General features: G+C 44.2%; 1 protein-coding gene and 1 pseudogene across 5 annotated transcripts in view; both read right to left on the reverse strand.

The window, feature by feature from the left end:
* setbp1 (SET binding protein 1) overlaps window positions 1-24,703 on the reverse strand; it is a 357,519-nt gene that overhangs the window by 11,434 nt on the left and 321,382 nt on the right. The window lies entirely within an intron of this gene.
* On the reverse strand, window positions 7,588-7,736 carry LOC121285909 (annotated as a pseudogene).

The following is a 24,703-nucleotide window of genomic DNA, read 5'->3' on the forward strand; positions in this document are numbered from 1 at the left end:
CGTGCGGGAGTGAGCCTGACATGCCATCATGTAAAATAATGCGTGATGACATCGGGTGTGCATCCTGACGTCATCGCGCCATCTCGCGATGTTTCGTTCGGCGGGTGTGCGCGAGAATCGGCTGCGCGCCCGCCGATAATTGAAAGGCCTATTAAGGCAATTAACTAGGTAATTAATTTCAAGTTTATGCTGCCCATCTAACCTTACAGTTGGCAGGCAGGTAAAAGGTCAAGCGACCTTTATGTTTTTTAGGAAACCTCATCCACGAGCGGGATGAGGTTTCCTAAAGCTTTTACGAATGAAATTATAAGTTTTTCAGAAAAATAAAAACATGTCCCATCTCATGTGACACAGCCACATGAGGGGACATGTTTCAATAAATTTTTATCACATTTATTTATGTTTTTCAAAAGCACTACAATCTCCCTGAGGCAGCTCTGTGCCTCGGGGAGATTGAAGTGTTCTTTCGTGCACATGCGTGAAAGAGCACTGGCCCCGACTCTCTCTCTTCCCCCCGTCCACAGCTACCGCTCGCATCTTACACTGGGCGGGCCTTAATTGGCCCACCCATGTAAAATGGCAGCGCGGAGCCAATTGTGGGCAGCAGTTGGCGCCGCGACCGCCCCACCCACTCCCGACGTGGGAAAACATCTGGCCATAAGGTCAGAAGTGGGGATGTTCACTGATGATTGCACAATGTTCAGCACCATTTGCAACTCTTCAGATACTGAAGCAGTCCATGTCCAAATGCAGCAAGACCTGGACAATATCCAGGTTTGGGGTGACAAGTGACAAGTAACATTCACGCCATACAAGTGTCAGGCAATGACCATTTCCAACAAGAGAAAATCCAACCATCACCCTTGATGTTCATTGGCACTATCATCACTGAATCCTCTGCTATCAACATCCTGGGGGGTTACCATTGACCAGAAACTGAACTGGACTAGCCATATGAATTCTTGGCGACAAGAGCAGGTCAGAGGCTAGGAGTCGTGCGATGAGTAGCTCACTTCCTGACTCCCCAAAGCCTGTCCACCATCTATAAGGCACAAGTCAGGAATGTGGTGGAATAGTCCCGGCTTGCCTGGATGAGTGCAGCTCCCACAACACTCAAGAAGCTGGTCACTGATCAGGACAAAGCAGCCCACTTGATTGGCACCACACCCACAAACATTCACTGCCTCCACCACTGACGCACTGTGGCAGCAGTGTGTACCATCTACAAGATGCAATGCTGGAATTCACCAAGGCTCCTTCGACAGCACCTTCCAAACCCAAGACCACTACTATCTAGAAGGACAAGGGCAGCAGATAGATGGGAACACCACCACCTGGAAGTTCCCCTTCGAGTCACCATCCTGACTTGGAAATATATCGCCGTTCCTTCACTGTTGCAGGGTCAAAATCCTGGAGCTCCCTCCCTAACAGTACTGTGGGTGTACCTATAACTCATGGATTGCAGCGGTTCAAGAAGGCAACTCACCATCCACTTCTGAAGGACAACCAGGAATGGGCAATTAATGCTGGCCCAGCCAGCGAAGCCCACATCCCATGTATGAATTAAAAAAAAGCAGGCGGCTCACCAACACCTTCTCAAAGGCAATTAGGAACGGACAATAAAAATGCTGGCTTTGCCAGCAATGCGCAGAATACATGAATGAAATTTAAAAAAAATGAAGCAATCATTTTCTTTAATCTTTGCTTACTGTGCCTATATTAGAAAATTTCTTTATTGCAACTGGTGGTGTTCCCAACAATCTTGGATTCTATGTTTCTCTTGGCTTTAGTTTTTTCATTTGTATTTGCTCATTTTTAAAAAAAATCACCCGAGCAAAAGGATTCCTTGTACACTTTCAAGGTTGTCTGCTTATCTCCAATACCATTCTTTACATCTCTACTTAACCACCATGCTGCTCAGTAATCTGCTTTGATTAGGCCTTCAACTGAACCACAGTGGGACCAGTGTCCTGTTGAATCATATAACAAGGGATACAGAGAGGACTTCAAACTAAATACTGGTTGTGGAGTGGGGTTGGGGTGTGGGAGAGGGTTCACATGAGGGGAGATTTACAAAGTTGAAATGGAAGGAGAAGGCAATAATGTAGGGTAGTAATACAGTCAATTATAACCAGGGTGTGACAGGTAGGGACAGAATGTACAAACATAAGTGCACCAGCAAATAGGGTCACAGTAGGGAAAAATGGTAAAAAGACAGAATTAAAGGCTCCTTATCTGAATGCACACAGCATGCTAACTCTATTTTTCTCTCCACAGATACTGCCATACTTGCAAAGTACTTCCAGCTTTTACTGTTTTGTGCTTCAGGTTTCTAGTATCTGCATTATTTTGCTCTTGTGTCAGTATGAATGGTGCCTTAGTTTTGTTAATGCAACTCATTCATGACATTCAATACTTCAATACCCTTATAATTTCAAGCTAGCCAAAAATGATTTACAACTTTAAGGGCTGAAATTTACGTCAATTGGGCGAGCGTGTGCCTGACCCGATCTTTACCAGGTGTCACAGTGCATTAGATACACTGTTCTTTCCCCCTTTGGGACTGGGTGTCACAGTGCCTTAGATACACTGTCCTTTCCCCCTCTGGGAATGGGTGTCACAGTGTGTTAGAGACACTGTCATTTCCCCCTTTGGGACCGGGTGTCACAGTGCATTAAATACACTGTTCTTTCCCCCTCTGGGAATGGGTGTCACAGTGCATTAGATACACTGTCCTTTCCCCCTTTGGGATCGAGTGTCACAGTGCATTAGATACACTGTCCTTTCCCCCTTTGGGACCGGGTGTCACAGTGCATTAGATACATTGTCCTTTCCCCCTTTGGGATCGAGTGTCACAGTGCGTTAGATACACTGTCCTTTCCCCCTTTGGGACCGGGTGTCACAGTGTGTTAGATACACTGTCCTTTCCCCCTCTGGGAATGGGTGTCACAGTGCCTTAGATACACTGTCCTTTCCCCCTCTGGGAATGGGTGTCACAGTGCATTAAATACACTGTCCTTTCCCCCTTTGGGATCGAGTGTCACAGTGCGTTAGATACACTGTCCTTTCCCCCTTTGGGAATGGGTGTCACAGTGCATTAAATACACTGTCCTTTCCCCCTTTGGGATCGAGTGTCACAGTGCGTTAGATACACTGTCCTTTCCCCCTTTGGGACCGGGTGTCACAGTGTGTTAGATACACTGTCCTTTCCCCCTTTGGGACTGGGTGTCACAGTGCGTTAGATACACTGTCCTTTCCCCCTTTGGGACCGGGTGTCACAGTGTGTTAGATACACTGTCCTTTCCCCCTTTGGGACTGGGTGTCACAGTGTGTTAGATACACTGTCCTTTCCCCCTTTGGGAATGGGTGTCACAGTGCATTAAATACACTGTCCTTTCCCCCTTTGGGATCGAGTGTCACAGTGCGTTAGATACACTGTCCTTTCCCCCTTTGGGACCGGGTGTCACAGTGCATTAGATACACTGTCCTTTCCCCCTTTGGGACTGGGTGTCACAGTGCGTTAGATACACTGTCCTTTCCCCCTTTGGGACCGGGTGTCACAGTGTGTTAGATACACTGTCCTTTCCCCCTTTGGGACTGGGTGTCACAGTGCGTTAGATACACTGTCCTTTCCCCCTTTGGGACCGGGTGTCACAGTGCATTAAATACACTGTCCTTTCCCCCTTTGGGATCGAGTGTCACAGTGCGTTAGATACACTGTCCTTTCCCCCTTTGGGACCGGGTGTCACAGTGCGTTAGATACACTGTCCTTTCCCCCTTTGGGACCGGGTGTCACAGTGCATTAAATACACTGTCCTTTCCCCCTTTGGGATCGAGTGTCACAGTGCGTTAGATACACTGTCCTTTCCCCCTTTGGGACCGGGTGTCACAGTGTGTTAGATACACTGTCCTTTCCCCCTTTGGGACTGGGTGTCACAGTGCGTTAGATACACTGTCCTTTCCCCCTTTGGGACCGGGTGTCACAGTGCATTAAATACACTGTCCTTTCCCCCTTTGGGACCGGGTGTCACAGTGCATTAGATACACTGTCCTTTCCCCCTCTGGGACGGGGTGTCACAGTGTGTTAGATACACTGTCCTTTCCCCCTCTGGGACCGGGTGTTCCAACATCATCGCACATTCGCACGATATTTCGCTTGGCGGGCGCGCGCAGAAGTCAGAAGCGCGCCTGCCGACAATTAAGAGGGCAATTAAGCCCATTAAATGGCACAATTGTCTGCTATTTTTCATCGCTTATCCAACCTTATATTTGGTGGATGGGCAAATCAACCAGGTAGCCTTTGCATTTTTCATGAAACCTCATTCAAGGGCGGGATGAGGTTTCTGTTATGAAATAAAATAAAAATAAAAATCTGTGGGCAGCATTTTAATCATCTTTATTTTCAGGTGCCTGATTGTGCTGCTTGGACATTTTTTTCCCGCGTTTTAAAGCATTATCGGAACATTTTTTGGCTGCAGCTCCCTGAGGCAGCTCTCTGCCTTCAGGGAGCTTTCTCTCAGCGCTTGCTCATGCCCATGTTGGCCACCCTCCTCCCACCCCCACCACAGCAGCACTGAGCTTTTCAGCCGTTAATTGGCCAGCCAACGTGAAATCGCGGTTGGGGGCCGATCGCGGTCAGCAGTCCATTTCCCTGACCCGCCAATCGCCCCCTACTGTAGTTAAAAGTTCAGGCCTAAGTGACTTTTAGGCAGCTATGGCTGCAATACGTATACTTGAATAATAAATGCTCATTGTAATTTCTATACCTAAGTCTAGATCTAACAATTCAGTGGCATGAATCATATAGGTAAAGGAAAGCTAGTATTATCTTTATGTGCCCAGAGTCAGTTTTCGTTCTATTTGGATGAAGTGTGCTGGTTTCATTATGAATACTGACTGCATTCCAGTTTTTCCTTTTTTTAATTACAGCAGTGTATTGTTACAGTTTTATGCAGTAAATCTGCAAATGCATTAATGATATACCTTTGACAGATAGGGAAATTGGATAAGTAGTCTTGTACTGTACTGATTTAGCATGTACTATGCAATAAAGAATGGTTAATTCTGCACGCTAGTCTAAATTGCTGAGAAAGATATTCTGAGCTCAAATTAGCTTAGTCTGAATTGTTACAATGGTATCATCACAGTCAGTTATGGAGCTTGTTGACAATATATTAACTTCTGATCAGAGTTGGAACCCCTGCGTCTGATGCTGTTCAGACAGATAACCACCCACTTCTTCAAAAGGTTCTGACTTCTGATCCATGACACAGAAGAACTCCCTCAGCACAGGAATCCTCGCAGACAGCAGCAAAGAGAGTATGTGCAGAAACCACGTCCCCTTTTTACAGCACTAGCTGTCATATTCTGGTAAATGTTTAAAGGTCCCCAAGCTCCTCAATGTGTTAGTGAATAAGTGTATGAGTGAATGGGTGAGTGTAGGTGTGTAAATGAGTAGGTTGTGAGCAAGTGGGTGAGTGGCAGGGGGGCAGGTGGGTAGAGTGGTAGGTAGGTGAGGTGGTTAAGGTGGGTGAGTGGGTGGGGGTGGTAGTTGGTGGGCCAGAGGGGGTGGTCAGGGGGTCGTGGGGGGATGTTGGTGCGGGGGGATTGAGTCAGTATGAGTGATTGGGGGTGTCAGTTGTATATTAACCCAGGAGTTATATGGGATTTTTCTGTCTAACATTTCATGGGTAACTATCTGAGTAAGGAAATATCCGATATCTCTGATTTTAACAGAGTTGAAGACTTTTTAGGAAGGTCCCAGGGGAATTGCCCATCGGAAGTTTAAAAATCCTTGGCAGTTCCCACTGAGTCACTGTGGCAGGACATCCGCAGGGTCCCGAAGTGCACCTTGGGTCGTATGTTTGATCTCTGATGACCTGGAGACCAGAAGATAGGGGCCTTTATTTTCAAAGCCTGAAGTGATGTAATGCCTTGTTTGTATATTCTATTTGCTCCCCTTTAAATAAAAACTGATGCTCAATTCTGCTATCATCCTTGGCAGTCTTTCATCAAAAGTGTAAGTGCTTGTAGTGATCATTCAACATGCCAAACAGAAGATCTCAAAGTTACAGTTACATCTCTTCATCTGCATATCCCTCAAAAAAGCAATTATTTGAATTTAGCTTCAGATGACTGCTAAATCTCTTTAAAAGAGAAAGTAAATATAGAGAGTGTGCTCCTCTCAGCTGGGTAACATCGTGGAAATGTACCATCTGGAGGAACTATTTTTGGAATTTTAACTTTAAACTGCTTCGTCTTAGCACAGCAATTTCCTGCCTAAAAACAGCAACAATAGTGATGCCAGTCTTCAGCCTATTTGATTCACTCCACTTGATATCAAGGAACGGTTGAAGGCACTGGATGCTGCAAAGGCTATGAAGCCTGACAATATTCCAGCAATAGTACCGAAGACCTATGCTTCAGAACTAGCTGTGCCCTTTGTCAAGCTGTTCCAGTACAACTATATACTCGTAGTCGTGGCTGAGTGGTTAAGACGATGGATTTGATAATCTATTGGGATCTTCCCACGTAGATTCGAATCCTGCCGACTATGTTTCCTTGTTATTCCTGATTTCAACCAGAATAAATTATAACACTGGCATCTACCCACAATGTGGAAAATTGCCCAGGTATGTCCTGTCCTCAAAAAGCAGGGCAAATCCAATCCGGCCAAATACCACCCAATCAGTCTATTCTTGATCATCAGCAAAGTGATGGAAGGGGTCTTCAACAGCGCTATCAAGCGGCAATTACTCAGCAATAACCTGCTCACTGACGCTCAATTTGAGTTTCACCAGGGCCACTCAGCTCCTGACCTCATAACAGGCTTGGTTCAAACATGGACAAAACAGTCGAACTCAAGAGGTGAGGCAAGAGTGGCTGCCCTTGATACCGAGGCAGCATTTGACCGAGTGTGGCATCAAGGACCCCGAGAGAAACTGGAGCCGATGGGAAGCGAGGGGGCCACTGGCTGGAGTCATACCTAGCTGATTATTGCAGAATGTTCAACACCATTTGTAACTCCTCAGAGACTGCAACAGTCTGTGTCCATATGATGCAAAACCTGGACAACCAGGCTTGGGCTAATAAGGGGCAAAGAACATTCATGCCACACAAGTGCCAGGTAATGACCATTCTCCAAGAGAGAATCTAACCATCTCCCCTTGACATTCAATGATTCAATGGCATAACCACTGCTGAATGACTTAATTGCAATATTTAAACCAGATGGATTTTGATAAACATGTCCACATAGCACTCTACCCACCTGTCACCCTATTCACTCACCCACTTACCTCACAACCTACCCATATACACATCTACACACTCACCCATACACTCATTCACTAACACATTGAGAAGCTTGGGTACCTTTAAGCACTTAACAGAATACTTTAGGGAGTCTGGAGGTGAGTTACTCTCTGCAGAATTCCCAGCCTCTGATCTGCTTTTGTAGCCACAGAATTGATTTGGCTGATCCAGTTCAGTTTCTGATCAATGGTAACCACCACCACCACCACCACCACCACCACCACCACCACAGTCACCTAATTGCAATATTTAAACCAGATGGATTTTGATAAACGTGTCCACATAGCAGCAAAGTTCTGACGGCAGCAACACCCTGGAGTAACAGGTTGTTCACATCAGAACTGAGGGGCTACCGTGCAGGTATTTTACTTTATCATGCCAATGACTCAAATACCTTTGACTGTACAGTAGGGTGGCAGGTGAGCGAGGTGGTAGCTGGGTAGGGTGGTGCTGGGTAGGGTGGCAGGTGGGTACGGTGGGTGAGTGGGTGGGTGGATGGGGGGATAGTCGGCGGGTCTCCATCTACAAGGTCCATGTACACTCTACAAGGTCACCATCTACAAGGCACAAGTCAAGACTGATGGAATATTCTCCACTTGTCTGGATGAGTGCAGTTCCAACAACACTCAAGAAGCTTGACACCATCCAGGACAAAGCAGTCCACTTGATTGGCACCCCATCCACCAACTCCAACATCCACTCTCTCCAGCACTGCACACAGTGGCAGCAGTGTGTTCCATCTACAAGATGCATTGCAGCAACTCAGTATTACTCCTTTGACAGCACCCTCCCAACCAGCTTCTACCATCTAGAAGGACAAGGGCAGCATATACATGGGAACCACCTGCGAGTTCCCCTCGAAGGCACACATGATCCTGACTTGGAAATATATCACTGTTCCTTCACTGTCACTGGGTCAAAATCCTGGAGCTCCCTCCCTAACAGCACTGTGGGTGTACCTACACCACATGGACTGCAGTGGTTCAAGAATGCAGCTCACCACCACCTTCTCAAGGGCAGCTAGGGATGGGCAATAAATGCTGGCCCAGCCAGCGACGCTCAAGTCCTGTGAAAGAATAAAAATAAAACTTTTGCAATACTTGATTCCACAGATCTACATCCTGTCTGATCTCTACATTGATTGGGGAACTTCCAAGCTGCTAAAATTTCAGACCATCTCATATTGCTGCACAAGCCCTGTTCCTTGTTTTTCACCTCCCTCCGGAGACCTGTCATTTCAGGCCATCTCAACTGGGAACTGCTCCAGTAACATCTGTCAGACGACAAATGAGCAGTCAGTGCCTAGCTGTAAGTGGACATCCAGAATGGTGGGTCTCTGGAGGAAGAAGAAATGTAATTTAAAATACAAATCTTCCTTACTACGTGGTTAACTACGTTACTAGCAGATTCATCCACAAGTTTTGATTATCACCCAGATGGAAAGAGTATTTTAAATTAAATACACTTTCTCACCACATTTTCTGCTCTTAGCCCAAGACCATCTGACATTAAATATTTACACTCTGCATTATAAAACCAGAGATAAGCATTCAACTAATTGCTGTAATATGATTTTCAACCACTAGTTGTCACTATGATCCTTTAAAAATCTACACTATGTTCCAGGGTTGTCCAACTTTGATACCTGAACATTGGTAATCTTCCAAAAGATCAAAGTAGCTCAGTTCCATTTGCACTTGTCAGTTCACCCTGTTAAAATTTCATGGACGTTATAAAAGTTCATTCTCTGGATGTGGCAAGGCTAGCATTTAATACCCACTCATTGTTTCCACAGAGAAGGTGGCGGGGAGCTGCCTTCTTGAACTGCTACAGTCCAAGTGGTGCAGGCACTCCCACATTGCTGTTAAGTAGGGAGTTTCAGGAATTTGACCCGCTGACAGTGAAGGGCTGGTGATATACATCGATGAAAGCAAAATACTGCGAATACTGGAAATCAGAAATAAAAACAAAAAATGCTGGAAAAACTCAGCAGGTCTGACAGCATCTGTGGAGAGAGAAACAGAGTTAATATTTCAAGTCCGTTTGCCTCTTCTTCAGACCGATGATACATATCTTTGTCCTAGGATGGTGTGAAACTTGGAGGGGAACCTGGAGATGATGGTATTTCCACGCACCTGCTGCCCTTGTCCCAGGTCGTGGGTTTAGAAGGTGCTGTCAAATAAGCTTTAGTGTGTTGCTGCAGTGCATCCTGTAGATACAACATGGTGTAATCATGGTATGCTGATTTTAGAAATGGACGTATAAGTCAGTAAATGGGATGCTGATCAAATGGACAACTTATCCTGGATAGTGCTGAACTTCTTGAATGTTGCTGGAACTGCACACAACCAGCCAAGTGTAGAATATTCCATAACAATCCCAATTTGTGTTTTGCAGGTGGGTAGAACAGATTCGGCGAGTTAAGAGGTGAGCCACTCACCACAGACTCTCTCCATCCTCTGATCTGCTCCACTGCTATGGCATTTATGTGCTAGTCCACTACAATTTCTGGCTAATATTAATTGCCCCAGGATGTAGTGGGGGATTTGGTGATGGTGATGCCATCAAAAGTCAAGCAGAGGGGGCTTTGCTTTTATTCAGGATGGGCATTGTCTGAAACAGGTACAAAGAAAATCAAAAAACCTAATGGAATGCTGGCCTTTATACCTCGGGGGTCTAAAACACAAGGGGCAAGAAGTCACGTGACAGCTATACAACACTCATGTTGGACCACACCTGAAGTAATGTGTTAAGTTTTTGGCACCACACATCAGAAAGGATATATTGGCCTTTGAGAGAGTGCAGTGTTGGTTTACCAGCATGATACTTGGCCTCCAAGGGTTAAATTAGAAGGAGAGATATAAATAATGGTTGTATTTCCCAAAATCTAGAAGATTGAGCGGTGATTTGATTGAAGTTTTCAAGATACAAAGGGGAGCTGATAGGATAGATAGAAAGAAACGATTTCGACTGATTTGGGAATCCAGAACAAGGGCCTGGTCAGGCCTTTCAGGGATGAATTCCATTCACAAAGGGTGGTAGAAGTTTGGAACTCTCTTCTACAAATGCCAGTTGTTGCTAGGCCTATTATTAATTATATATCTGAAATTGATAGATTTCTATTAATTAATTAAATATATTAAGGAATATGGAGCGAAGATGGGTATATGGATTCGCAGATCACTGAACGGCAGACTCAGGGAGCTAAATGGCCTACTCCTGTTCCTATGTTACTATGAAGCAACTGAAGATGGTTATGATGATTAGCCTCCAACAACCACAGCCATTTTCCTTTCTGCCAGGTCTGACACCAGACGCTGGAGAGTTATCTCCTTGATCACCACTGGCATCAGTTTTAATAAGGCTCCTTGGTACCACATGCAGTTAAATACTGCCTTGATATGAAGGGCAGTTACTCTCGCCTCATCCCTGGAGCGCAACCCTTGTGTTCATATTTGTACCAAAGTTGCAAAGAGGTCTGGAATCTCATGGTTCTGGTGGGAGGAGGAAAGCAGAGCACAAGGTCACTCAATAAATGTTCCCTGTGACTTGGAGGTCAAGATACAAATTAGCTCTGAATTTGGTATATTTGCAATTCAGAAGGGTAGAAAATGTAAGAAAATCACCTTGATACTGGGAAATAGGCTCTTCCTAATCTCGGGATGTATGTTCTTTATGGAATAAAACCTGAATGACATTCAGAATTGCTATATTCACCATCTTCCATCATACAGCCCAAAAGCAAATCAATGGATCACTTAGCACATGCAGCCCATTATCTGAGTAATTTTGATGAATGCGCATCTCAGCATGAGGCTACTGGCTGACTGGGCACTATCAGACTCACACTGGTAAACAAATGCAATCATTTTAAACTGCAGCATCACATGTTGGCTCTGGTGGAAGCTGGGCAGGAGGCCAGTTAAAATAAGGCCAGTCACTTAACCCCTCTGATCTCACTACCTATCCACCGTGCCTTGATCTTAACCTGCTCTTTTGAGCAGGCGAGTAGGACATTTGCAGGAAGGCAGCGGGGTCCATCATTAAGTGTGAAAATCGGGTCCAAAAGCATAATTGAGAACAAAGCCCTACCCCAATTGTGGCCAGATGACTCCACCCAGGTTGTTCCCACAAGCTGCTTGGACTATTCCCACAATTCCATGTTAGTAGCTTCCTGCTGCCAAAATTCCATCTGCTAGCCAGCTCCTAATTATTATGGAGGTGTGGCCTGGCCATTAAGAACAGCCAGGCCTCCATGGCCCTGGACGCCAATTGCAACTACATGTCAAAAGTAATTAATCAGGATGATGTAAGGATGTGAAAGGTTCTACATAAATAGTAAGTGTGTTCCTTTTACTTGGTGGGTCTTAGTGGAGCAGTTGAATTAGAGTGTGTCGTGATTGGCATACCTGTGAACTTCAAGCTGAAGTTACACTGTTTAAAGGGCATAAATGTGGTTCAACAATTTTAGCTTCATAACACAAACAATAGTCAAACAGCAGATAAGGCTGGAAATGCAATAATCAAAGTTGTGCATCCTACTCACTGATGAAAGCCCACGTCCCAATAACAGACTTCCACTAAAGCCAGCTTTCAGCCACAGAATCAAACCTTTGCAATGAATGTCTGAGTGACCTAGTTAAGAATCCAGCTCAGCAGTTAATACACACAATTCAAATTTTTGGAATGCAAGTACTACAAGAAGCAAAGCTGGTTTGGGTTCACTGGAGAAAAAGAATAGTAGCAGTGGCGAAGCAATCAGTAAGCAGAACAGTTTTACCTTTTTGATTGATAGCGTCTGATAATGTACTTAGAGACCCAGGATGCCAATTATCAAGCATTTGATTTTGTGCTGAATTACTCACTGCTGCTTCTAGCTAAAATAATAAATGAAGGGAGTTCTACGTTTGAATTTAGCATGGCTGGTGGTAAAATTGCTATTATTGTGATTCTACTGATAATCAGCCAAATGTAAGTAATTCATTTTTAAAATAATCATTTCAGGCAGAACAGTTCCCCCATTCCTTAGCCCTCTCAAATCAGATCTGTCATTTTGGCGGCTGGCAGACTGTAGTTCTGTGTTCCTGCCCACCTGAATCTCGCTCCATTTCATGAGCAGTGGATAGTGCCGAAAGGCCTAATAGATTCAACTATCAGTTAGGTCCATCTGGTTCAAAGTTAAGATGATTGGAGGTGGGGCCAGCTGGACAATATCTACTGGGTCAAGATCCTGGAATTCTCTACCAAACCCCATTGTGGAGGTACCATCCTAAGGACTGCAATGGTTTAATAGGAAGGTCCACCACCACTATCTCAAGGCAACTGCGGAAGGGCAACAAATGCTGCCTTACCTACATCACCCCTCACATCCTGAGAGGAACAGATTTTTGAATATGAAATTCATAGCTTAAAAAAATTCTCACTAAGGATAAAAATTCATTAAATTTCTATTTAAAACATTTTCTTTTATAAGCATAAAGATCCTTTTAAATGGGTCACAGGAGCAAACAGGAGTATATCAGGGACTACAAGGGCACCTCAACATGGAGGCACCCTCACTGACACTGCAGAGCTGCACAGAAATGAGCAAGTGCGGCTGGTCCTTCAGGCTGGAGGGGAAATGCCTTCACTAGATCAGGGTCAGCCACGAGAGTGGCCTTTCACACTCGCTGTCCCGGCTCCAATGATTCCCCCAGCCTGCTGCAACCTCTTTCGAGTACAAACCTGTTTCCATCTGTTTCAGATGAAGTTACATTGTTCCATAGTTTGCCATTGTGAGATTTGAACTCTTGATACTCTTTTGAGTAAACCTGTTTCCATCTGTTTCAGATGAAGTTACATTGTTTCATAGTTTGCCATTGTGAGATTTGAACTCTTGATCTTGGGGTTACAAACCCAGTACCATAACCAATTGGCTATTTAGGCCAAGCCCCTAGCCTGCTGCAAGTTGCACTATGACAAAAAAAATTCCGAGGAGGCTACAAAATCATCCCTAATTAGGATCTCAATCACCTTAATTGGTTACCCGCCTCCGTGGCACGTGTATAGTGCACTGTTCAACAAATGGTGCTGATTCATCCCCTTTCAGAGCTTAACATTTGTTAAGTTAGACAAATGGTTAGATAGCTATGCTATAGTGTTCTATCACTGATCAGTTTGGCGATTTCAGCTTGGTTAAATGTATTGTAAACCACTATTTCACGAGATAACCACTGTTCTCAAAACCAGACTGCTTTAGCGTATATTATTTTTCTTATAATAACTAGGGAGACTGTGAGTTCAGGTTAAAGGACTTGTGTGCGTTTTAAATGAACAGAACACATTACATTTGACGTACCCCAGCAGATTTAACAAATGACACTCAGACCTCCATGTTGGTGCAATCTACCACAAGCAGCACTCAGGGAAATCCAGTAACAGCTGTCTGACCAACTGTTTTTCTGCATGCCAGAAGCAATGGATGAAGCAAGTAGAAAAGCACACCAGTCACATCCTGAATGCAGGATGATTATGGTGCTCTGGCTAATGTCAACAAAATCAAAATCAGTGCCTACAACATTGCCACTAATCATCTGCATCTGGACCGGGCAATTTTCTTTTTTGACCATTGTCCAGGTATTGGCCCCTAACATAGAACTTTAGAGTCTGGCTGATTCTCTCCAGAAAGCACAGCAATGTTCCTGTTCTGCACAAATGCGACCCTCAGTGCCTTCTGTCCCACGTAGACACATGAACCACCATGACGTTTGTTCTGCTGCAGCTAAACTGCCAGCATCTCATATTCCACTCCTGTTGGTTTTTTTCTGCTCCAAGTGCCCCCAGTGCAGTGGAGGTTTGCAGTGAAAATTTCCCTTAGCAGATAAAGCAGACTGACAGCAAGAATTGGAAAGTATGCAGCAAGCTGCCAAGTTTAATAATTGCGCGCTGATGAAAGATAATAGAGATTGAATTCCAGACGTCACTAATCTATATATAAGCTAAAAGCATCAATGAAATATGTATCTTCCTCTCGCGTTCCCTGCCCAAAGACAAGTCCAACCCACAGCTCCTTGATCTCCATCACAAGTAGGGTAATGAGGCAGATCCTAAATCTACCCCAGCCAGAACAGGGATTGAACCCTGTGTTGCTGTAAACGATCTGATCCATACTGGCCATCCAGCCAACTGAGCCAACCAGCAGCAGCCACCACCACCAACCCACCCCCATACACCGACCCCCACCCCCCACCTCGCCCAAACCTGTGAGTCCAAGTTGCTCTGGCAACATACACTTTTACATGCATGTTGCTGCCTGGAACTATGGATGGTGATGGTGGGGGCTCCAATTTCTTTTCACCATATGGCTGACCACTTACCATTGGCATATGTTGGAAAGATTTACAAGTTGATACTCAACCTAATTGGCCATGTTATGAACACACCTTCCTTGGCCATCAAGCCCATGGAATGGGACTTGAATGCAGAACTTCTGGCTCAGAGGCAAGGATGCTACCCAGTGGGTCACAAGACCTCCTCTGCCTTGCGTATTGCTCCTATGCAAACCTAACATGCCAGGTAAGATTAGGGTGGTTCTGGTCAGTCACCAGGGCTGACTTTTCAACCACCCTTGAAGGCAGGTTTGGGTGTGGGCGGATCTGGAAAAATGTGCACTTGGAAGCCATCACTGATTCCCAAAGCCTCAGTGATGTGATTAGATTTTCAAAATGAGGTTGTGGGAGGGAACCAGCAACCTGCACGCCTCCAACTAATTGCTTGCTGAGATAATTGTAGACTTTGTTAGGAGAATGGAGAGAAGTTAGCAATTTTCAATTGGTCAACATGGGGAGCACAAGGGTTCTGGGATTTCTTTGAACATGGCTGCTGGAAACACAGTGGAGAGCCATTTGTGCTCATGATTGCAATGTGAAAAAGTTTTATAAACGGGGAGAGTGAAATCCAGCTGCTCACGCATTAGCACAGAGTTGCCATCACTGGAGCTGAGAGGTTTGATTTTGCGAGGAGAGAGTGTTGGGACTCCTGAGAAAACTCTTGTGAGGCTGCTGGCATCCATGCCACTTCTAGCTATGCCTGCTTGGTCTGTCTTGCTAGAGCTCTTCTACCAGATGGAGGGAAGGGTACAGCCCTCCTGTCTGCCATAGACTCGAATAGGACCTCAAGGGAGGCTTTAAAATAAAGTGGGTTACCTAGGTACGGCTGCTCAAACCACCACTGGTCCTCTGCTCTCCCTGCTCATCCAATTGCAAAAGCAAAGGCAGACTCAGTCATGGATGCCATTTGCCTTTTAAATTATCTCTCCGCGCCTAGCTCCTGCCTCATGTCCGTGCTCAATGCCTCTAACTGAGCACATGTAAAAGTGCAGTTGCCTTCAAACAGGTCCAATTTTTGTTACAGGGATTTCCAAAATGTGATTCCTGGGCTTTAGATGTTTGAGGATATGGCCTAAAGTGGCTGTAATTATTTGGTACACCTTTGGGAGTGGTAAAATAACTTTTTGGGAGAGGTCAGGTGCCCTTTTGCAAAGGTCAGGTACCTCTTTGGGGTTATTAAGAGTACACGTGAATGTGCATAAAAAGTGGATAAGCTCTGTGGAACTGACAAGTTATCAAGTCATTTGAATCCTCAATCCCTATAGATAACCTACAGTTGAAAAAAATTGGTGCTTGCTGTTTGTTGACACAGGGTGAGTGCTGCTTGACTGCATCTAGAACCTATCATTAACATAATGGGGGGTCTGTAAATTTAGTTTGATTGAAGCAGCAAATCGTTATAAAGAGATTAGTTGTCTTTGATGTGGGGCTATGAATATAAATGTGTGTTTCATAAGGGATTAAGTATTGGAAGGAAATGTTTTTATTTATAAGGGATTAAGTACTAGAAGGGACTGGAATGTTAACAATGAGAGTGCTTTGTTTACATGTAGTGAAGTCTGCAAAAGACACTTGGAACTTTATTTTATTTCATCTCACCATGGTGAATACTGGGTGAGTTGGCATGGAGAGTGCAGGGGCAAAAGAAGCTGGGTGAGGGTATGGGTTGGCATGGAGGGTATGAGGGCTATGGGGAGATGGTGGGGGGCATAGGTTGGCATAGATGGGGCATGGGGATGTGAGGGGGATGTGAGGAGGTGTGAAGGGTGAGGGATGGAGGGGTGTTTTTTGTTTTGTTGTTTGTACTGTAACTGGGACAACGTCCCAGGGCACCGAGGTGGGCCTTTTCAACAGCCTACCTCAACACTCGGCAGCCCCTTTGCTTTGATCACGGCTGTTGTATAACTGAATTAAGAATATTTGATACTGATAGAGTGCTTAATGTGGGAAAGTGTTTTACTCTCTGTGAAGCATCCTTCACCAAGATAAGCACAAAAACTCACTAAAAATAAATAATGGATATCCAAGCATGAGTGGGAGCAATCTAACTGAAGGGTTTATGTCATCATAGACTGCAGAGTAATGCTTCAGTAGCTCATAGCCATCATAGGAGCCCAGAGTCCAGATTACAGCTTTTAAAGCACTCCCAGTCCTGATTCCTATTATTATTTTGAATATATTTATTAAAATAATATATTTTAAATTTGTTATATTTTCATTCTGTGCTGTGTCTTTACTACTTTCACAAATGTACAGTTTTGGGTGTTCGCCTTCTGCATGTCACCCACTAACCCTATGTTAAGAAGGCCCAACACTCCAAACAAACTGGTCCTCCCATCAGTCTGTTCCATTAACTGCTTCCCTAAAAACAGAATTTCAGGAAAATCTACCCTACGCTTTCCTGATGGGGTTGTTGAACAGTTATTAGAAGCAGGAATCCTGGTTAATTTTCTCCAATCATAGTGAAATCAATTTTGGTACCGGTTAGTGATGGTCCATCTAAAAAGGCTAACTCCACACAGGATAGTACCATTTCTGTTATTTTGTGTACTAATGTTGCAGTTGTCATCCAGAGCCAAGAGTGTGGGAGTGTTTCAAAGACAAATTTACACAGCACCTTTTTCCGACATATTTCAAGCTGCATGACAAAATTCCAGATTGGTTTCCTTAAGCACTATCTTGCCAGGTAACAAATAACAAATCAAGTATTAATACTAGTCATGTTTGGATGCCATCCTTTCTACTGAAAATTAGGATATTTTTCTTTGAAAGAGGAATGTGCAAAGTGCTTAAGTTTTACAACAGGGGTTTGAAGTGGATCCATTTTTTGACAGGTTGTGGGAAATTCACCTGTATCAATTAATAAAAGTGACAGACTAGAGCTCTAATTGTTTTCTTACAAACAAAAAGCAGCAACTACTTGCAGAAAAGCTGTGTAATTACATTCAGTGTTGTAACATATTGCTACTTCTTGCTGCCCTCTCAAAGAAAACTTCTGGAATTATTGACTGTCAAAATATTCAAAATGCAAATCTCTGTGACTAGTGAGCTTAAGACAGGTCAGCTTTACAATTTTAAGTGTCAGTTCAAACTCGGTCTCCTGATGCATTAGATTCTATTCTTATAGAAAGAGAATTTTAACACAAAGAGAGCCATTGGCTCATGGGCCGGGAGTTTCCGGCCCCTTTGTGGCGGGACCCTCCACAGGAGATTCGGCGAACCAGTCAAGCGTCCATTGACTTTCGATGGGAGCGGATGATCCAGGCGCGGGCAGGGCCGGAAAAACCTGCCCATTGTATATGCTGTTGTTAGGCCTACACAGTGGAATATCCACTCTCATCCCATAGCCTTGATACTTTCCCAAACGCTTGTACTTTTAAAAAGCAAATAGCTGCAGAAGGTGAAAATCTAAAACAAGAGTAGAAAATGCTGAAAATACTCAGTATTTTTATGTTTTAGATGTAGACCACTGGATGATGAAAGACTGAACGTCAAACAAACTTGTCTGTTCTCCATACAGATTTCATCTGACCTGCTGAGTACTTCCAGTGTTTTAATCATTTAATACTTTTCTTCAAGTCTTTATCTGGCTTGATCTTAAGTGTTGCGATTAACTACTTTTCAGTAGCTAAGTGTTGTAATGCATTCAAGGCCATTCAATGCACGGGCCTCTGTGGCATGTGCCCAGAGGCCACAAGTAAAATTAAGCAGTTTCCTTTAAGTGTAGTATATTGTAAAGTGATTTGCTCTGTCATTAATCTATTCTGTAAATATTTTGTGGGCATGCTTCTTTGTGTAATTTACTGAACCTCTATGTTTTAAAGGAACACAAGAATAGTACGGTGTCAGAATCATGCAGGAGGTACAGTGGGTCCCCAAAACCCCAAACATCCTTAATCCAGCTCAGAATGCATTAATTTTTTCTAATAACCATTTGCAAGGACAGTTTTTCTACTCTCCTCCTTTATGCTTCTAGTACTGATCTGAGTCATTACTGCCTTACTACTGATTTAATGGATTTCAGAGTAATTACTGTCCATACTGTGAAAGTCTGCATGAAATATCACTGTTAACAAAACAATTAATTGTGAAGTATCTGTTGCAAGCTGGTTTATAAGATGTTCCTTAAGACCAAGAGTAATGGGAAAAGGCTATTTGAATTATCAAACCTGTTCCATGCACAGCCCATATCCAACATTCCCATCATGTATCCTCAATCCTGTTAATCTCACAAGGGAATGGGCTGCACAATTTCTTCAAAATATTCTAGGGTTCTAACCATTAGCCTAGAAAATTCCACAACATTACCCTTGTCGGTTGCCTTTGACAACGAGTCCTCCATTCCAGAAAGAGAGGAACCATCAACAACAAATTATATTTATATAGCACCTTTAATGTAATGAAACTTCACAAGATGCTTCACAAGAGCATTAGAAAACAAAGTTTGACACTGAGATACATAAGGAGTTATTAGGTCCGATGACCAAACACTTGGTCGAAGAGGGAAGTTTTAAGGAGTGTCTTAAAGGAGACAAGCAAGTAGAAAGGTGGGGAGGTGTCAGAAGGGAAATATAGAGTTGGAGCCTAGGCAACTGGAAGCAGGGCCGCCAATGGTGGAACAATTATGGTTGGGAATGCACAAGAAGCCAGAACTAGAGGAATGCAGATGTCTCAGAGGTTTGCCTTAACTCAAAGGAAGTATCGTCCATCACTCCTGTGCATGCTGACCAACACTGGCTCCAGGTTATGCAATGTCTTGATTTTAAAAGTCTCATCTTTGTTTTCAAATCCCTTCATGGTCTTGTACCTCCCTATCTCTGAAACCTCCTCTAAACCAACAACATTCCAAGGTACATGCGCTCCTCTAATTCTGGCCTCTAGAGCAGGCCTGATTTTATTTGCTCCACTAGTAGTGGCCATGCCTTCAGTTGCTTAGGTCCCAAGCTCTGGTATACCCTATCTGCACCTCTCTGCCTCTCTACCCCGTTTTCCTTCATTCAGGCATTCCTTAAAACCTACCCCTTTCATCAAGCCTTTGGTCATCTGACCTAATATCTCCTTAAGTGAAACGCCTCGGGACATTTCATTCTGTTAAACGTGCTATATAAATATAAGGGGATGTGTTCTTGAAATCACACCTTCAGGTTTGCTGTGTAACATATATGTTCCTCCTGGCCCCAGATCAAACTTAAAGCAAACCTGAGACTGAATCTTTCTGAACTTTGCAGATTTACAACTATCAGGACTATTTTTGGATCCTAACTCTGTCATCAGCAGCATAACATCTCTCCCAAGGTAATTTTATTGGAGACGTCCAAGTCAGAGGCCACATTTGGGATCAACATCCAATTAGGGATGGTGAGCAGTTTGCGGAGGGAGAAGGGTGAATTAGGACAAGAAACTTCAAGGCTGTGTGTGCAGTGAGAGTGCTGCAGGTGTACATAGATGAGAAGGAGCTAGAAAGAATGGAGGAGTAAGCAGCTGGAGGCAATGGTTACTTCTTCAACAGTAGCAGTATTCCTTATTGCAGTCCCCAGGAGATTGGAAGAAATTTGTAGGCCTCTGCATGCGGAGAACCTCAAGCTAGCCAAGTTGCATCTTAAAGAGGTCGATTTTATTTGTCTCTCATGTGTTCTGACCTCCTGCTCTGTATACGCCTCCTGTTGTCCGATGAATTGTAGACACAGCAGGAGCTCTGATGTGGCGGCAGTAAAATCTCATTTACATTTGCTAACTGGTTGCTGGTGAGCCTTCATTGGTTTCCTCCAGCTGCTGGGTGGATTGACATCATTGCAGGAGCTTTGTCCAGGAAAAGCATGAGGAGGCAGGAACACATCAGAAGGCCAGCACAAGTTCTTTCTCTGGGATTTTCTCATTTCTCCCCATCGCCTCCAAACACACCTCTGATTTCCTGGAAAGATTCACTCCCTTACTTTTTGATGGTGGCCTCTTTCTATACCAGCTTCAGTTTCCCACAGGGGTCCTAAAACTGCATTAGGCCCCTCATTAACATTTGCCAGGTTATGATCTGAGTGGTGGAGCAGACTAAATGGGCTGAGTGGCCTACTCCTGTTCCTAAAGGATTAGCTCGTAGTTTATCCCATTGTTGTCTGTGAGGCAACTACAGCAACAGCAACCACTGGCCAGTCAGTTTAACCTCGGTTGTGGAAACACTTTTAGAAACAACGGACAGAGTTTCGCCCTTGTCGGGTAGGCTCAGTGGGGGTGGGCAGGAAGCCAACTGCGAGCTGCGATCGAGGCCAGAAGGCGATTTCACACTGGCGTGCCAATTAAGGCCTGCCCAGCATGAAATGCTAGTGGCAGTGCTCAGCGCTGCCTGCGTGGGTGGGGGGAAGAGGGTGAGCGCGGCGAGTGCGAACTTCGCACATGCGCACCAGTGCGCACTTGAGAATATCCCTGAAGCACAGAGCTGCCTCAGGAGGATGAAGAATTTAAAAAAAAAATGAAAAATGTAATAAAACATGTCCCCTCTTGTGACTGTCTTATGAGGAGGGACATGTTAAATAGTTAAATTTTATATTTTAGTTTGATTTGCTTTAGGAAACCTCATCCTGCCCGTGGATGAAGTTTCCTAAAAAGTGCAAAGACCACTTGGCCTTTTCGCCTGTCCGCCAACTGTAAGGTTGGACTGGCAGCAAAAAATTTCTTTTAATAGGCCTTCTAATTGTCAGTGGGCGCGCTGCCAACTCGGACGCATGCCCGCCGACCGAAATATTGCGCATCACGTTATGCTCGAGCAGGTCGGGCACGTGCAAATCTGCCAAGCTAAACATTTTGCTCAATAACTTGGCCCAAAATTAACAGTCACCTGGACACATATGGATTATATAAGGAAAGCCAACACAGATTTGTCAAGAGCAAACTGTGTTTAACTAACTTACTTGACATTTTTTTGATGAGGTGACAGAGAGAGTAATGTGGCTAATGTGGTGTACATGGACTTCCAAAAAGCACTTGATTAAGTGCCACATAAGAGGCCTATCAGCAAAGTTACAGCCCATGAAATAAAAGGGACAGGAGCAGCATGGATACAAAACTGGTTGAGTGACAGGAAACAGTGGTGGTGAATGCTTGTTTTTTTGGACTGAGAAATGTATACAGTGTTAGAATCGCTGTTTTTCTTCATAATGACCTGGACTTTGGTGTACAGGACACAATTTCAAAATTTGAGGATGACACAAAACTTGGAAGTATTGTGAACTGTGAGGAACGTAGTAATAAACATCAAGAGGACATAGACAGGCTGATGGAAAATGAAGTTTAATGCAGAGAAGTGCAAAGTAATCAGTTTTGGTAGAAAAAATGCAGAGAGGCAATATAAAATAAAATGTGTCAATTCTAAAGAGGGTGCAGTAGCAGAGGGACCTGCGTATATATGCGCACAAATCATTGAAGGTAGCACAGCAGATTGAGAAGGCAGTTAATAAAGCATGCAGGATCCTGCTTTTATGGATAGGGACATGGAGAACAAAAGTACAACACTATGATAAATGTCTATAAAACAGTGGTTCGGCTTCAAGTGGAATAGTGTGTTCAGTTCTGGGCACCACTCTTTAGGAAGGATTGTGGAGAGAGTGTAGAAAAGATTCATAACAAAGGTTCTAGCGATCAAGAACTTCAAGTATGTGGATAGATTGGAGAAAGTTCCAAGGCTAAAATCAGTTGACTTTTTAAGTGCGAGCGTCAAAGAATGTGGAATAAAGGCAGCTAAATGGAATAAGGTGCAGATCAGCCACAATCTAGTTGAATGGCGGAATAGGTTTGAGGGTATGGATTGCCTACTCCTATGGTCCAAAATACTTCATAGCCAATGAAATGCTTTTGAAATACTGTTTGAATACAGTTGTCACATACGCACACATTTAGAATCACAGAATGGTTACAGCACAGAAGGAGGCCACTCGACCTATCATTCGGAATTTTCCAGCACCCAGCACCCGCGGCGGGGCCGGCGAGCCATTGAAATCTCTGTTCACATCGGTGAGACAGGAAAATCCCGCCGGCATAAGGGGCTGGAAAATTCCGGCCATCATGTCCATGCTGGCTCTCTGCATGAGCAACTCACTTAGTCCCATTCCCATGCCTGTTCCCCACAGCTGTGCAATTTTTTTCTCTTCAGATAATTATCCAATTCCCTTTTGAAAGCCACAGATTGAATCTGTCTCCGGTACTTTCTCGGGTAGTGCATTCCAGGGTTCTTTGGCAAATGAAGTGCGGCTGAGCTAACTGAGTGAAGACCTGGAGCTTGGTGAGAGGGGGAGTTCAGTGAAGGAGTGGGGAGAAAGATGTGTTCGTTTCCCCTTTCTATCTTTCTCACTCCATATAAATTAGTTCTTGCTCTACTACAGGGAAAGGATCGAGCTGTTTCGTGAGTACCTGGTAAACGGGTAAGTTCTACTCTATCCCTAAGGCTTAAAATAGTACACAATTTGGTGGTAAAGTTAATAAAATATATTAGAAAGCAACATAAATAAGTAATGTTTTTATTTCAGATTTCCAGCATCTGCAGTATTTTGTTTTTATATTAAATAAGTGATTAATATAATCAAGTAATTATTTAAAACACATTAAGGATGGCAGGATAGGTGATGTGTCGAGGCTGCAGCACGTGGGAGCTCCCCGATGACATTGTGACCCAGGGCAAACATGTCTGTAGTAAGTGTTTACGGCTTGAGGAACTTTGGCTCAGAGTCATTGAGCTGGAGGCTGAGCTGCAGACTCTGCGACACATCACGGAGGGGAAAAGTTAGCTAGATACTTTATACCAGAAGACAGTCAAACCACTTAGGATAGGGTCTTCTGATTTGGTCAATGGCCAGGGGCAGGAAGGTGTGACTGCAAGTGGGGCAGTTAAGGGTATCCAAAGGGCAGAGTGCAGACGTTTGAACCTCTGCAATTGTCCAATAGGTATGAGGTTCTCTCAACTTGTTTGAATGAGAGCAGGGGCTGCAGGGTGGATGAGCAAACTGACCATGGCATCAAGGTACAGGAAGCTGTTCAAGTGGGGGGAGCAAAAAGCAATGTAATGGTTGTAGGGGACAGTATGGTGAGGGGGATTGACACTGTTCTTAAAGAGCGAGAGTCCAGACGGTTTTGTTGCCTGCCCGGTGCCAGGGTTCGGGGCACCTGCTCAGGGCTGGTGAGGAACTTGCAGTGGGAGGGGGAGGAACTTGCAGTGGGAGGGGGAGGAACTTGCAGTGGGAGGGGGAGGAATCAGTTGTCGTGGTCCATGTAGGTACCAATGACATAAGCAGGATGAGGAAGGAGGCACTGCATAGTCAGTATGAGGAGTCTGACACCAAATTAAGAAGCAGAACCTCAAAGGTAATAATTTCTGGATTATTAGCTGAACCACATGCAAATTGGCATAGGACAAAGAAGATTAGAGAAATCAATGTGTGGCTCAAAGACTGATGCAGGAGAAGTGAGTTTTGGGTTGTGGGGCACTGGTACCAGTATTGGGGAAAGTAGGATCTCTACCATTGGGGTGGTATACACCTGAACTGTGCTAGGGCTGGTGTCCTCACAAGCTGCCAAACTAGGGAAGTAGAAAGTTTTAAACTGAATAGTGGGGCAAGAGATCAAATTTGGGAAGATGTGGTAAACCAACGAGTAGATACAAGGCAAGAGAGACAGGTATTACTATGGGAAATGATAAAAAGACTGTGACAGGAATGGACAGAGTACAAATCTAACTGTAAATCAGCAGATTAGGCTAGACACTACAAAAATAATAAAAGGACAAAATTAAAGGCTCTGTATCTAACTGCATGTAGCATTCAAAACAAAGCAGATGAACTGATAGCGCAAATAGAAATAAATACGTATGATACGTAGTCATTATAGAGACATGACTACAAGTGAACATAGATTGGGACCTGAATATTGAAGGGTACATAGCATTTAGGAAGGATAGGAAGTTAGGAAAAGGTGGAGGGGTGGTTCTGTTAATTAATGATGGTATTAGCACATTAGAGAGGGATGACCTAAGTTCAGGAAAC

Source organism: Carcharodon carcharias, chromosome 1 (assembly GCF_017639515.1).
Source record: "Carcharodon carcharias isolate sCarCar2 chromosome 1, sCarCar2.pri, whole genome shotgun sequence".
Lineage (NCBI taxonomy): Eukaryota > Metazoa > Chordata > Chondrichthyes > Lamniformes > Lamnidae > Carcharodon > Carcharodon carcharias.